The following is a 16,758-nucleotide window of genomic DNA, read 5'->3' as shown; positions in this document are numbered from 1 at the left end:
CAACCCCGCACTATGCATAAAGACCCTTTATTTAATCACTTCGCTCTACCAGACACCTAATACAAGCATAGTATCTAATGCCTCTAACCATGTAAGTGAAGTCAAGGCTACTAGAAGACCAAACAGAAAGCCTGGCTGCCAATGCTGTCAAGCCCCCAAATATACCAGTCCTGGGCTCCCAGGCAAGACTCTTACTTGAGAGAAAATGAAAACGCCTACCTCACTTGGGTGGTTGCGTTTGGGGAGCTTGCCCCAGTGGAGTTTTGTGCATTTCCAAAACTGTGCCCAAGGCCATGCAGTTGTGAGCAGTAGAACTGGAATTCATAATCAAGTCATCTTGTGTTCATCTTGACTCTGAAGCCTTTCTGTTTTACAATGACATGACCACATTAGACTCACTGAAACCACAAAGTCAAAGTCAATGTTACATGTGACTCCTAACTGGGATGACAAGAGCAAATGGGCTCACAACAACCTGTCTTCCCTTCTTAGCTCAGTTGTCCCTTTCCTTCAACTCTGCCGGTCTCACCCTTGCTGGCCCCATCATGCTGTACTAGGGAAGGAGAATATCTAAGCAACATGCCCAGGTAGAGCCAGCAGCACCTAACAGGGGCCACACACCTCCAGAGGAGCTTGGCCTGAAACTCTGCCACAGCAAAACCTTTCTACGAGAATCAACAGTGCCTCAAACATTGACTGATAGCTTTCAGTGAGTATCTAAGCTCTGAGCTTGAGTTTGATGAATCCCTCTCTGTAACATGCTCGCCACAAAATATACTAGTAATGGGATATATGTGGCCACCGTAAATACAGCACAAATGCTGGAAATGGAAAGACAGCTAAGACTGACAAATGCAGTGAATGTGAATGATAAGTACTTGTGACATTATATGAGCTAAGGGACACCATAGCAATGGCATGAAGAGTCCAATCGAACTAGGTCCAGGGAGTCGGCTAACTTGATAAAGTGGCCCCTTGCGAGCATGGGGACCCAAACTAGAATCACACAGTAGCTGGGCACTGTACTGGGGATGGGGAAAAGACAGGGGAGACAAATGGGTCCCCTGAGGCTCATTAGCCCGTCAGTCTCACCAAATTGATTAACTCCAAGTTCAGTGATAAACCCTGTCTCAAAAAGCAAAATAAAGGGTGACTGGGAAAGACACATCAACCTCTGACCTCTACACATACACACATACATGAGCACACACGCACAAACACATACATACGTGCACATACACCATACGCAGACAGACAGTCATAAAACTGGGTCTGTCTGTATCAGATGTCCCATCATTGACCTCAGAACACCAAGACTCTTCCCTCCAAGACGTCAGACAGACAGACAGACACCTGCCTCCCTGTGCATTGGGACCATCAAAGTCTCTTCTCTCTGATCCCTTCCCAGCATTTCTCACGTCTAAGTAATTGCTCATGAGAATCAGAATCGTGTTACAGTCTCCCTGGTTCAGGCGAAATTGTTTCCTCTCGTAATTAACTCGTGGGACATAAAGGAAATTGGCTGGTGATTCCAAAGCCTTAATTTGCCACATTACATCAATCATCCTCCTAGAACATGAGCTTGTACCTTTAGTTTGGGATGCAAGTTTGGCTGTTCCTTGGTTACTAAACTTGAATGGATAGAGCAATTAAACATGGTTCTTCAAAGCCCCTATAGTAACCAAATTGGAGCCACAAAATAGTTGTTGGTTTGTTGTTTGTTTGTCTGTTTTTAGTTAGTTGGTTGGCTGGCTGGTTGGTGTTTTTGTTTTGTTTTGTTTGTTGTTGTTGTTGCTTACTTGTGATTAAAATAGGAAATAGCAAGATGAAATGCGTAGCTCCCTCTCCTGTGTACATAGAAAGAAAACCCTTTGAGTGTCATCTACTTAACACTGATCTTCCGCATCCAGTAGACCCCACACCACTTCCCCCCTCCCCGCCCCTGTGTTTATCAGTACCCCCACTCCTTTGATGGGAACGTGCCCCAAGCTGGTATTACCCATGAAAGACACTGCTTGTTCTTCTACTTTTATTTCTGTTGCTATGGTAAATTAGCTTGGCCAATAGCAACAGCGGGGAGGAAAGGGTTTGTTTAGCTTACGATTCCAGGCCATAGTGCATAAATGCAGGAAAGTCACAGCAAAAAGAGCTTAAGACAGCTGGTCACAACAGATCCACAGTCGCCAGCAGAGAGAAATGAATGGATCATGAGTACCTGTTTATCACTGCTCGGTCAACCAGCTGTCTTCATCCTTACAGAGTTCAGGGTTCCACGTCTAGGGAGTAGAGCCCACACAATTGGCTGTGTCTTCCCATGTCAATCTACAATCAAGATTCCCCCATAGACTTGCTCACGGGACAACCTGATCTCAACATCCTACAGTTGAGGCTCTCTCTCTCAGTTGATTCCAGACTGTGGCAAGCTGGCACTAAATGAACCATCACGCTGAGCCACCACAACCTAGCCATCATCTTCTGGTGCCAAATCCCCGCTAATGCTGCTCATCAGTCCCACCAGACTGTACACGACTCACTTCGCCATCTAACAGCCTGTGTCCTTATCCACCAACAAAGTGTACATTTCTAGAAGGACGGTGTGGTGGGGACGGCTCGCCACTCTGCACCATCAGAACAGGTGGCCGTCAGTTGTTGACTGAATTAGTTTGAGCCTCTTCCATCTTATACCCAGCTGCTTAAAGCAGCACCTCATGGCACAATCTGTCACTGTCTCCTGGCCTGTCGATGCAGGACCCAAGAAAGCAGCATTGCTCCAGCCCAGCCATTGGGCTTGGCATGAGGGGTACCATAAAAGTTCCTGGGTCAGCTGCTTCCTTCAGATGACTGCATCCTGAGAATGCTCCCCTTCAGAAACGTCCGACTGTGATGAGTTAACCACTCACCTCCTCCCGCTGCACACAATAAACTTGCTTCCTTACTCCGTGGTACATAATAAGTACACAGAGTTCTCAGGCTTCTAGTACACCTCCATCAGAGTGAACAGCCCACCCAATCCCAGCTTTTCAGTAGGTATGTCTATTTCCTGCCCTCTCATCACCCCACACAGGTCAACTCCAAAGCTATACAGGTTGGAGCAGCTAGGCATGGTGGCATACGCCTATGATCTCCGCAATAGAGAGACAAATGCAGGAAGATCAGGGGTTCAAGACCAGCCTGGGATACATAATGCGCTGTCTTAAAAAGGACGAAAACAGAAACAGTGGCAAAACAGGGGCTATAGAATATCCTGCAGGACTGAAGAAAACACACATTTAGAATTAGGCTCTTACAGAAGTAAGCCATTGATCTGATAGCTATGGCTATCTCTGATGGACAGCAAAGACCAGGGATCCAAAGATGGGAGAAACAGACAAGTTTTTTTTTTGTTGGTTTATTTTACTGTGGTATAATTTTTGTAAACTTAATCATCTATTTGTTTAAGAAGCAAAAAATAAAAAATAAACAAAAACCTCAGATTTAAAATGAAAAAAGTTCCTGGGTCAGTAGTGCTGTGATTGGCCTGTATTATGCAGCAGGTATTTCTGTGGCCTACATCAAGCCACTGCCTGCCCTTTGTGGCACTCTCTCTATGGACAACTACATTATCAAATGTGTTTGTTGCCTAGGAAGGTCACAACAGAGTTCCACAGATAGGAAGCTTTGAAACACAGAGATGTTTTCTCTTGTCATTATGGTGGCCAAAATTCTAAAACTGGGGGGCCAACATGGCTGGAGAAGGTCTAAGGGATAACCCTTCCTGGCTTCTCCCAGCTTCTGGTGACTTCTGGTAGTCCTTGGCTTGTGACAGCACAGTGGCAGTCTTTGTCATTGCCCCTGGGGTCACCTATTCCCTTGTGTCTGTATCTACAATTCTGGTGAAAATCGTGGGCCCACTCTAGTCCACTGTGACTCCACCTTAACACGTGTACAAACATGCTTACTCACACACAGCGGTGCTGGGATTTAGGGCTTGAACATGTCTGGGGATGTAAGGAAGGAAAGAGTGACTAAACCCACTATATGGGGACTAAACCCAATAATGGGACAACCCATTATCGTCCAGACCCTAGGTAACTGCATTGTGCATGAAATTGGTTGTGAGGCAGCCTGGGAACTGAAACACCATTCTTTTTTAATTTAGTTTTTACATTCCAATTCCAGTTCCCCCTCCCTCCTCTCCTCCTGCTCTCTCCACTCCTCCCCCCTCCCATCTGCTCCATGGAGAGGGTGAGGCCTCCCCGAGGAAGTCTAATAAGTCTGTCTCCATCATCTAGTTGAGGTAGGACCAAGGCACCTCTCCATCCCCACACACCTGTGTCTAGGCTGGGCAAGGTATCTCTCCATGTAGAATGGGCTCCACTAAGTCAGTTTGTGCATTAGTGTTAGATCTTGGACCCACTGCCAGTGGCCTCATATACTGTCCCAGTCACGCCATTGTCACCTATATTAAGGGAGTCTAGTTTGGTCTTATGCAGATTCCCCATTTGTCAGACCTGAATCAGAAATCTCTCACTAACTCAGGTCAACTGTTTCTGTGGGTTTCCCCATCATGATCTTGACTCTTTTGTTCATATTATCTCTACTCCCTCACTTCGATTGTACTCCAGGAACTTGGCCCATTGGTTAGTTGTGGAGTATTTTATATTTTCTTCTGTGGGTTCCTTTGTGTTTGCTGATTTTTCTTTCCTGAAATGAGTCAGCATTTATAGAAAAATAATAAAGAGTAATTCTATCAATAAAGTAAGACCAGATGCCTATCCCCTCTTAACTACCTGTTTGCAGAGAGTAAGGCCAGCTCCCACAAACAGAGTTCCACAGTCAGGACTCATGTGAGCATTATTGACCATCTTCAGGCAAGGTTTCTGGTACCCATGGATCTCCAGACCTTGGGGACCCTGGAGGGCTGAGATGGTCCCAGGGGCTTGCTTACCCACCATAGGACATGAGCCTGGGCCATCAATTCATCAGCCTGGAACAGGAACTTCCCACACACTGGACCATCACCATGTTTAGGCTCAGACACCCTGTGAAGGAAAGACAATTTGTTGAATGTGTGTTGGGCATTCTATTGCTTTATTATTGCTAGATGTGACCTCAACCTATGGGTCATATGGGTAAATTGTAGCTCATTAAGAAAAGCAAGACACACACAGTCAATTTGGGCTCCTCTGTGATACCCAAAGAGCATGTGGGGGAGGGGTTGCCCTATCTCTCCTCCTGCACACTTTCCTCTCAGCTTCTCTGTTACTCTAAGAAGCACCTGGCCTTTCCTTTCTTCCTAAGGTGTTCTGTTCTACTCTGCTTCCCCTTGCTGTTGTAAATACCTGGACCAAAAGCAACTCTGGGAGGGAAGGGTTTATTTCATGTTGTACTTCTAAGTGAGAGTCCATTACTGAGTGAAGTCAGGGCAGGAGCTCAAGCAAGAGCAGAGGCTGAAACCAAGGAGGAAAGCTGCTCACTAGCTCTGTCAGCTAGTGTTCAGCCTTGGCACATTTGCTAGGGATGACATTGCCCAAAGTGGGCCGGGCCCTCCTACATCAGCTAATCAAGACAGGAGTTCACAGACAGGGCCACAGGCCAGTCTGGCCTGATCAAGGCAATTCTACCACTGTGGCCTGATCAAGGCAATTCTACCACTGTGGCCTGATCAAGGCAATTCTACCACTGTGGCCTGATCAAGGCAATTCTACCACTGTGGCCCTCTTGTCCCAGATAGCTCAAGGTTGTGTCACGCTGACAGAAACTAACCACACCATGTTCTTTCAGGGAAGTGTGTTTTTTTAGCAAAGCCTTGCTATGTGGTGGGGGCAATTGCAAAGTCTTAGGCTTGCTGATTTTAATTAGTGCTTTCTCTTTAAGACAAGACAACAGTACAAGCCACTCATCTCCATGACATAATCTTAAAACCCTAGTAATACAGGGCAGGCAATCACAACTAGGAGATTTCAATGTAAAGACGACAAATTAGCTTGCCTTTTCATTTTCAAATCCCTTTCTATTTCCATTTGTTTTTTGTTGTTGTTGTTTTGTTTTTTTTGTTTGTTTGTTTCTTGTTTTTGGGGTTTCCATTTGGTTTTTGTTGTTGTTGTTGTTTTGTTTTGTTTTGTTTGGTTTTTTGTTTTGTTTTGTTTTGTTTTTTGTTTTGTTTTGTTTTGTTTTGCCTTATCCCATATCCAGAGTTGGCCTCCCACCCATTTAATTGCTTTTATAAGTCATGTTTTAAATCTGCCCTGGAACTGTCCACCAAAGACAGCAACCAATAATTGCACTCTCTAGTCCCATGAGATTTACTGTTTAAAATAAGCCTCTGATCAGACAGGATGCTCAGAATAGTATAACTAATCTAAGCTGATAGAATGGCTGAGAGTATAATGGTCTCATTTCTAAATGCTCTTTCATTAATCGGATCCCCTCTCCAGGCTGAAAAAATAAAATTCTAAACCATACTGAGAAGAGAGCTGCACTGGGAACATCAAGTCTGCAGACAGGGACCTTCTCAGGCTGCCCTGGGATACTGACTGCCTTGAGATGCTGCCCTTGGATGCTGCCCTGGGATTCTGCTCTGGGATGGTAGCTATGGCATTTTACTCCTCAGTGTGTTCCAGAAGGAACAGGTTAAGGTGAGAGAAACCCAGGTGCTGTTTCTTTTTCTTCACAGGAAAATAAATCCAACAACTTTTTTCTAACTTGATGCATTGTGGGAATAACAGCAAAATCAATAACAAGCCTGAGAAACTATTCTTGTTTAAACAGAAAGCAAGATTTTTGTTCTAACCTTCTTAAGTATTTTTCCTGTCAACAGTAAAAGAAAAACAAACTGCAAAGAGAGGCTAGAAAAAGAAAGATGGTCAGAAACAAATCTATATTTAAAGGTAGAGAAAGGCCAGGGATATATCCACACTTATACCACGCCATCCCTGTCCCCAGAAAATCACCTGTGGCTATCTCACACTCCATTCCTAGTACAACAAGAAGCTAACCACTGCCTCTCTCTAAATTTTCTAGAACCGGGTGGCAGCCACCTCATACTGGCTCCCAAGGGTATACTGTTTCTTTTTGTTTTTCTTTATATTACGGAACGCAGTAGACACCATAGCAGTAGCTTAATATCAGCCAGTACCTAGCACAGTAGAGTGTATACAGTAAATGCACAATAAATGCCAAATGTATTCAATGAGTCGATATCAGCTAATCTTTTCGTTGATGTTATCAGAGCCATCGAAGACTCATGGTTATGGCAGATAATTTAAGAAATCCATGAGATGACACCAAGAAACTTGAATTTGGGGCTGATGAGATGGCTCCACAGTTAAGAGCATCGCCTGCTCTTACAGACCTACATGGTAATTCCCAGCCATCTGTGGCTCCAGTTTCAGGGGATCTGTGAACACCAGGCATGCATGTGGAACACATATACACATGTAAGCAAACACACATACACATGAAATAAAATAAGTAAATCTTAAGAAAATAAAATAAACGGGGATTATAGGCCAATCTTGGAAATCAATTAATTTGCTGTCTAAGTCTTGGACTTCTATCTCTTTGTCAAGAAAACAGCAATGGTTCTTGTGTTCTCTTATCAGATTTACCCCTCAAGAGCAGACCTTGCCTTGACCAGCTGTTCATCTTTTGAGTGTCCCCATCTTGAAGGGATGCTAATACACTGGAAGTGTCAGAACACATGTGTGGGATTTGACACAGAATGAGTGTCTCACTAATGGCATGTTACTTCCCTTCTCCTCTCCAGGTAGGCATTCCTGAGTCCTCTAGAGACTCAGATATTTCCACCTCCTAGGTTCCACATGTCTCCTCAGAGGGTGGCTTAGGACAGGCTGTCACAGAAACCACTATAAATACTCTACCTCGGGTAAAACTGCACACCTAAAGAAATATAAGGACCTTCCTCTAAACTTAAAGAGAAAAGAGTCAGAGTCAAACTGGATTCCCACCTAACAACTTGTATCAGTGAGGATGCCTTCAGCCACAAGCAGGGAAATGCCCAGATGAGTCCAACCACAGCAGTAAGGACAGGTGCTGCATGGTGGGCCAATACAGAGCAGGCTCACTTTGAAGACAGTGCCACTAAGACCTAATTGCTTTATTTCACTGTAGCTTTCAATCCACATATGCCATATGGATGCTATAGTATCAATGTAAGGAAAAGTGCCAATCACTTCCATCCCCATCTCTGTTGAAGACCAAAGAAACTTCCCCAACAATCTCCTAACAAAAATTCCCTGCTGTCACATTAGCCAAGTAAGGTTTCACACACTGTTGAGAGAGCAGGGACTATTCCAAGACCAGTGACCAGATCACTTAGTTCAAAATGGGAAAAAACCAGAGCTCTGCCATCACAGGAGGAGAGAATGATGGACGCTGGGTATGTTTTGACACTTTATCTTATTGAACTTGGTCTCCTTCTGTTGTTAACAGAGAATGTGGTGTGCTTATATGAGGATTGTTGAAGTTTATTTTTGCAGTTAGTCACACCAAGGGTAGAATACATGCCCAGCAAGTGAAGAATGGGTGGACATCTAATCATGAGATCAACTGACCTGATAGTTTCGCTGCTAACAAAAGCAGAAGTGAAGATAGCAGTTGTTGAGTACCTACTATGTGCTGAGTAATGTGCTAAAACAATTTGCAAGCCTGAGCCTCACAGTAACCCTGCAAGACAGGTTGGCTTGCGTTTCCTCTTCTTTTTTTGTAGGTATATAATGTGTGCACATGTTTGTGTATGTGTGAACGTAGTTCACATATGGAAATTAGAGGGCAAACCTGAGTGCCAGGCTCGTGCCTTCCACCTTATTTGAGACAGAGTCTCTTTAATGTTTGCCAGTGTGGTACTGGCCCCCCAAGACAGGTTTCCACACCCACTATAAGGATGAAGAAACCAGACCACACAGCAGCCAAAGTGGCCAGCTGATGATGGCAGAAATGAATCTTAAGTCAGTCTTAGCTGGCTGTCAACATCATTGTCTTAGTCAGTGTTCTACTGTTGTGGGGAGACACCATGACTGTCTTAGTCAGGGTTTCTATCGCTACGATGAAACACCATGAACAGAAAGCAAGTTGGGGAGGAAAGGGTTTATTTGGCTTATGCTTCCACATTGCTCTTCATCACTGGAGGAAGTCAGGACAGGAACTCAAACAGGGCAGGAACCTGGAGGCAGGAGCTGATACAGGGGCCACGGAGGCTGCTGCTGACTGGCTTGCTCCATTCACGTGACTTTCCCACCCTGCTTTCTTATGGAATCCAGTGGGGACCACCAGCCGGAATGGCGCCACCCATCATGTGTTGGCCCCTTCCGCACTGACCACTAATTGAAAAAAAGCCTTACAGCTGGAGCTCATGGAGGCATTTCCTCAACTGAGACTCCTTCCTCTCTAATGACTCTAGTTTGTGTCAGGTTGACACACAAAGCCGTCCAGTAGAATGACCAAAGCAATTCTTATAAAAGAAAGCACTTACCTGGGACTGGCTTACAGTTTCAGAGGATTCGTGCACTATTGTCATGACAGAGAGCGTGGCGGCGGCATGCAGGCATGCAGGCGTGGGCGTGGCGGCATGCAGGCGGGGGCGGGGCGGCATGCAGGCGGGGGCGGGGCTGCATGCATGCTGGCCTGGAGAGACGCTGCTGGAGTAGTGACTGCATCCTGACCCAAAGGCAGCAAAGGCAGCAGGAGAGTCTCTGTGCCTGGCGGTGAAGCCCACCCACCTTGACACATTTCCTCCAAAAGGCCACACCTCCTAATCTTCCTAATCCTTTCAAAGAGTTCCATTCTCTGGCCACTAAGCATTTAAATACCCGACAGGCCGGCTGGCTGTTCTTATTCAAGCCACCACATTGATAATCTTTCCCCTCTACCCAGACCCTTGTGACTGAGGAACCCCAGATGATGGACACAGTTTTCCATGGCAGGCACAGCGTAAAAAGAGCAGGTATTTGGCCCCTAGTCACATTCAGAATCCCACTACTTTTGTAGTAAGAAACAGATTTAGTAGCCTCATCTTCCTTCAGCCTGTCTCTTCAGCTGCTCTGCAGTTTTCGCTTATTCGCACCATCTCTAACGTATTCTTCTGTCTTGCTAATGATAGGAAATTCGCTGCTGCGTACTTCCATAAAGCATTATCTCATTATCTCCTTTGGCCTCTCTCTGCAAAGTGCAAAGAAAGTGGGGTATGGAAAAAATTAATCTCATTAAATTAATCGAGAGTGTCATGACTGCTCAGTTATGACTCGGATGCATTTGTAGGAGGGGCTGTCTATGCATCAAAATTTGTCCTTTATTTTGCCACGTGTACCCACCAGCTTCTCTAGCAAAGAAGAAATAACTCTAAACAGCAAGCTCTTCAGAAGTATTGTTGCCACCAGCAACCCAGAAAACCCCAAGTCAGAACCTGACTTCATGTGGCTGATGAACAGATGTCAGGGACACTCTGGTTATCTCCGCCATTATCCTGTGAAGTATTAACGCCAATGCTGAGCACAACGTGCTGTAATCCAAAAAGCTCTGAGATGGCCTGCTCTCTCCTACAGCTCTGAGATGGCCCGCTCTCCTAGACTTTCATCGTACACAAATATACGCTGCTAGTTTTGTTAATACAGGTTCTTTCCAACTTAGCTTACGAAACACATTCCTGCCTCAAGGTCTTTGTCAAGTGCCACATTTTACAGGTTTTCTCATTGGTTGGAGCTCAGAGAATTCTGCCCCTGGGTTCATTTGTTCATTGAGCAATGGAAGATGCATGGTTCTAATGTAGACACCAGAAATTCCATGAACAGAAAAGCAGTCAGGGCTGAGAGACAGCCCCACCTGGCTGGGAGACAGCCCTACCCCGCTGGTAAGGCACTCTGGTCACAAGCAGGAGGACCTGATTCCCAAATTCTACTTTTAAACACCAGTGTGCTGACTCAAGCCTGTAATCCCAGCACTGGAGATGGAAGACCCCCGGCTGCCAGTCTAGACATGCTGTGCTCCTGGTTCAATGATAGACGTCGATGCGAAAAATAAATAGTGAATAATTCTTCTAAGAGGCTCAGAAGATACCTAACACTCACCTCTGACCTCTACACATACATGATAAAATGTGAACACACATATACAAATAAAATAATTTAAAGGCATGGCTGCCTCTGCCACACAGATTACCATGCAACTAATGGCCCCTCCGAAGAATTAGGATCTTTCCTGAGGAGAAAGGTGCAGCTGCTCAGGGAATGAGCAGCAGAAGATTTGTAGCCTCCTCAGCTCCTGTAAACAAAAACAGTATTCTGCCTCAGGCTTTGCCAGTGTGCCCTTGAGACTGTCCCAGAGAGCTGCACTCCAGGTGGAATTTCCCGAGAAGATGCACTCCCACGCCCCCCCACACACACCTCCCACCTCCCACTGTTCAATAAGGTACTTCTCAGTTTCAACTTTCCTGGAGCCTTCAGATCTCAACTCCAAATCTAGTCACATACCTACCATTTGCCCACTCTGCATCAGACATCTGGCTTGACAATGTCTGTATTCAACATCTGGTCTCAAAATTGATCACACTGCTTCAGTCTGACAAAGGAAGAAACTGCGTCCCGTAAAACTAGGGAACATCTTGTTATGAGAGCTCATGCATAGATGCCAGAACCAGGGTTCAAACACATGTCCATATGGCTGGCGTTCTATCATTCTACATAGCCTAAACCTCTATCGGCCTCACTGCATGCAAAATAAGAAAAGTTGACCCCACCACAACCTTCTCACAGGGTCTTTATAAGTATCAAACAAGGTATTTAGACACAAGGGATACAGACAACTCAATTGCCTTCTGCATTCTAATTGGTAAAGATAAACACGTAAATTTTCACAGATAACCATGGTTAGCCATCACTGAAGACCTAGGGTCCTTTGGTAAAGAGGAATTATAGGACTTTTCTCAGCTCCAAGGCCAAAATGTAAACCTTTCTTTTTGAGACAGACTTCCATATATCCCAGACTATAACTGAATTAAGTTAAGCAGCAGAGGATGAGTTTGAACACTGGATCCTCCTGCCTCCCCTTCCCAGGTTAGGATTAGAGACACGTGGCACCACACCTGTTTTTATACAGAGATAGAGCTCAGCATTTTATGCATGTTAGCCCAGCCCCCTACTGAGTCACATACTCAGTCCTCAAATGCAAATTTCTTGCTGGCATATTTCTCAATGCTATACTAGGGCAAGCTCTGCAAATATACATGGATATGAAAGCCCTAATAGCCTGCCCTCGAATCTAGTCCTATCTAGTAGAAAGGAGACTTTGGAATGGGTCCCTGCAGGACTAGGCATGTTGCAGGGAAAATGTGATGCACAGTAGATCAAGCTCTCTATCATGGGCAAACAAATCACCTTTGCTGTAAAAAGGTATGCAGGGAGGGAAGAAGATGCCCCTTCTAGAATTGCCCTGACTTAATGATACAGAAATCCTCAACAGTAGAATCATGAGGAGAAAACAACATATTCCTCTACTGTGTATAATGGAGAGGAGGTAGGACTCACAATACTGACCAAGTCCATAACATGAAACCCACAGGGTCCACCTGCTTCTGCCTCCCTAGTGTGTAGTGGAATATTCACTTTGTTTCTTTCTGTGGCACTGACCACACCCATTTGGGGTGGAGCCAGGGGCGGAAGTGACCTGGGGAACTAGGTGGTTGGAGGCGCGGGACAGGAGGACATCCAGAGAAATTCTTGGAAGCAGGAACCTGCTGGTGTTCACCTGTCTATGTTGTGAGTTACTTCTCCCTGAATAAACATCTGTTCGGCCTAATTGTTTATCCTGATCCTTATTAAACCACAATACTAGTGACTGGATTAAAGGTGTGAGCCACCACGCCTGAGTCCCCGCAATCTCTTTAATAAGGTACGTAGCACTATGCAAATGCATTTCCCTTGTTCGATATTTTTCCTAAGGCGCCCTATACTTTCACATTACACTATCAAGAAAGTTACCTTCTATATGATCCTATCAGACTATTTCACTGGAAGAAATCATTTTTGAAGTATCCTTAAAATTCATATCTAAAGCCATGTCAGTCGTTGCTCAGTCAACGAACACACGGGTGCTATTAATGTATAAACATCAGGGCTCCACAGACTCTGCTCTCCCAGGGGACATGTCCATAATTAAGTATCATGTGACATTTTCTCACTTATGTACCTACTTCTAACAGGTTGAACCATTTCCATAGCCATTTCTTTCAATTACTTTGCAGTTCCCTGTTGATGAAATGGGTTTGTGGTTCACAAAATTCATCTCATAAGTCTGCAGGCCATTTCATTGTGCTCTTATCCAAAAGATGAAAGGAACTGAAGACAAACAGTATTAAAAAGGAAAATCTATTAAGAACAAGTACTCATAAACTTTTATCTTTCTTATTATGCTCCTTTTGGAATGCTTGTCTGTCAACTTCAGTGTCAGACGGGAGAGGGAAACTACTTTTCAAGAATACTCCACAGTTCACTCAACAGCAACCCAATAACGAGCCTCCTTCCCAGATTAGCTCACAGCCTGCACACGGAGGTGGAAGGCAGGACAGGGCTGTGCTTCAGCCTTCGTAGTTGTCAGCAAGCCTAACAGATTTCACAAGGATCCTTTAAACTCGATGCACACCGATGCACCTGAAAGATGCATCAACTTTTGGGATGAAACCATTAGGAAAAAAAAGACAGAACCAAAGGTCAAGACCAAAGTGAGTCAGGATGGCGTGGCCTCTTGAAGATGGTGTCTCCCCCCCCCCCCCCAGATGCCCTCTATGCCTCAAATCTCCACTGAGGAGCGATTGCCCTGGCAGCTGATATGAAGCCAAGAACATCTGTGTTTCTCTGCTCATAGGCACAGAACTGGAACCCATAATAATTCTGTGTCCATCACACCCCAGTGGGCAATCCCAGCTAACACCAGTGTTCTACCTAAAGCAAGCCTGGGTCAGCGCATGGCTCGAGTTCCCTGAAGATCACCCTCAAAGGAACTGAAGCAGGGTACAAAGAACGAAATGAAAAGATGGAATCTTTTAAGCTTTCTTTTTTGACTTCCCAGGAGGGTTGCGTGAAAAATGAGATATCATGAGGGCAGAAAGAAAACTAGAGAAATACGGAGCTCTCATATGGAAGGAAGTAACATAGTTGTTTGTTCTGGTGCCAGATATGAGTGACCCTGACCTGGGGAAACAGATTCGGGCTGCTTCAAATACCATGTTCCACTGTGAAGTAGTTACAGGACAAAGGAAGTCGTAAGTCAAAGGATTTACCAAATGCACTGGTGGGGAACCACAACCAGGCATGCTTCTATCCAAGTGGGGCTGGTCTCAGGTGTGACCTTAGCTTCCAGGTTGATGGGAGCTAGTGATTCATCAAGAACACATTTAAAATATTTCGGTAGCACCTGGATGTTAGATCAGACATAGAACTCAGCAATAAAGATGTCCCGAGGGACTAAAATTGACCCAAGATAATTTGGCTCTAGCCTAGAACATTTTAATTCTCCACAATCATACATTTCAATCCTTCAGCCTTGTAGAACCTCTAACACAGGTGTGGCTCTCCACCACCCCCACCATAGTTCACGTCAGTGTATAATTTTCTGAAAGTATAAGAAAACAATCAAACTACGGAAAGACAATGGCGTTGGCACATTTAGGACACCCCAGTATGTGAGTCATTGGTTGAAATATTGAGTAGTATCTTTCATGTGTTATGAGCATTTTTTTCCACCAGCCTAGTCCCACAGCCCCGCCAGCCCCAAATAACACACAGAGAGGCTGTCTTAGATATAAAGCTGTTGGCCTGTTACTAGTGTTTCTTATCAGCTAGCTCTGTTTTAAGTATTAACCCATTTCTATCAATCTAAGTATTTCCATGTGGTCTCATCTTACCAGAGAGTGGGCCCGGACCTCTGTTTTCTTAAGTCTCTACATGGTGATTCCTCCCTACTACTTCTGGAATCCTCCTTGTCTCCTAGTCCCGCCTATCCTCCTTTCCTATTGGCCAAAAGGGCTTTATTCATTAACCAATAAGAGAAACATATTTACAGAATGACATCTCTCCCATCATCCATGTCTTTTTCAAACAAGTAAGGAGGAAAATATCATAGTATAATCTTCTGTCCATCAAGATTGCCTTGTCTGGCTATAAAACTTCCTCAGATAGCAGAGATCCATTAACTGGCAGAGTCAGTGGTCTCTCCAAGAACAAGTCACCTGGTTTCTGCAATAAAAAAAAAAAAAGAAAACAAAACAAAAACATACTGAAGCTAGACTCTTGAGTTCTACTCTTTTTCAATTTTTAAATTTAATTTGTATTTTTAAATTTTTGAGATGTTGAACATTTAGTAAAATACTATATATATATATATATATATATATATATATATATATATATATAGATCCAGCTTTGCCCTTATCATTTAAACTTGGTGACTAATTAATATATCAAATCTCCATCAACGGCCAACCTCTCTGTAAATTTTGATCTGAGGGACCTAGTCTTGCCTCTCCTTTAGATTGTGAAGGCTCATCCTGCAGATTATAAAATAAATTTGAGGTGGAGAAATGCCATCTATCTGCCCCTTAGCCATGGAACTTACTGTCATCCATACAGAGGTCAGATTTGATACATGCCTGACAGAAGACTCCAGTGTGTGGAATTTAATGTCCATGTTTGCAAGAATGTTAGTGCAGGATATTATTTGAATCTACAAGAGGATCATCATTAAGCAATGAGAAGTTGTCATCAAGAACTTTCTGAAACCAACACTTTAAGTCACCATCCCCAGACTGTGCTATAAGTTGACCACCAAACTCATGAAAGAGTGTAACATCCAAGGTTATATGTTAATGACGTTAAAAGAGCCCTCATGATGAAAGTCTGATGGAAGAGCAGGCAGGCAGACGAAAGGGTCTCTTGCCATGAGAAGGTCTTCACCAGCAAGGCGTCATCTCCAATTAGACCCCTCAGCTCTAGGACCTAAGTAAACGTCTTTGTTTGTTTGTTTTCTTTTAAAGTTTCCTGCCTCCAGTATTCTACTATTGTAATAAAGACTTCGAGTCACTAGTGTCAGAAGCCTCAAGTAGTACTCTGAGGAGGAACAGCACCTTTTCAGCTTTCCAAAGAATACTGGGACAGTAATATTCCTTGCCAGGAGAGCCTGGAATAGCTTCCTGTTGCAGGCAAGGTTGAGCAACAGCCCTTCCACACCCCAGCTCTGTGCCTTGCTGGAACAAGTTATCAATGCTCCTGTTCCTTTGCTGTGTGTTCCTGTGATTATGTCCCACATTAAGAGGTGTGTTGCACTGGCCAACCCCCCCCCCCAATCTGGTCCTTTCCTGTCTTTTCCATAACCCAGGCGCGTGCGATCATTCGCTTCCATCCTCTTCCCTCCTCTGGATACTCATGTTGATTCTTGCCTTCTTACTTTCATGGCTGCCCTTGCCTTGAGCCCTTCCTCTCAAACTCTGCAGTTCCTGCCAGTGTATCCAGACCCAGAGAAAGCACTACTTGGCTCTACTGTGAACCCCTGTTATCCCGTTTTCCTCCTGTTAATCTTTCTTCTCTGACCTCTCAGAGCACGCATCAGTGGTACACGATTTGGTTCTTGATGTTTTATCTAGTTTATCTAATGTGCATGCTCTGGCTTCAAGTGACCTGTGCAGTCTTCCAAGACAAGGTCAGACAGTCCACGTCTGTGCTAGACTGGGGGAGGTGGGTGCACACTCTTCATTCTAGGCTGCTCAAATATTCC

The sequence above is a fragment of the Phodopus roborovskii genome, unplaced genomic scaffold (assembly GCF_943737965.1).
Source record: "Phodopus roborovskii unplaced genomic scaffold, PHOROB, whole genome shotgun sequence".
Lineage (NCBI taxonomy): Eukaryota > Metazoa > Chordata > Mammalia > Rodentia > Cricetidae > Phodopus > Phodopus roborovskii.
This window is presented reverse-complemented; position numbering follows the sequence as displayed.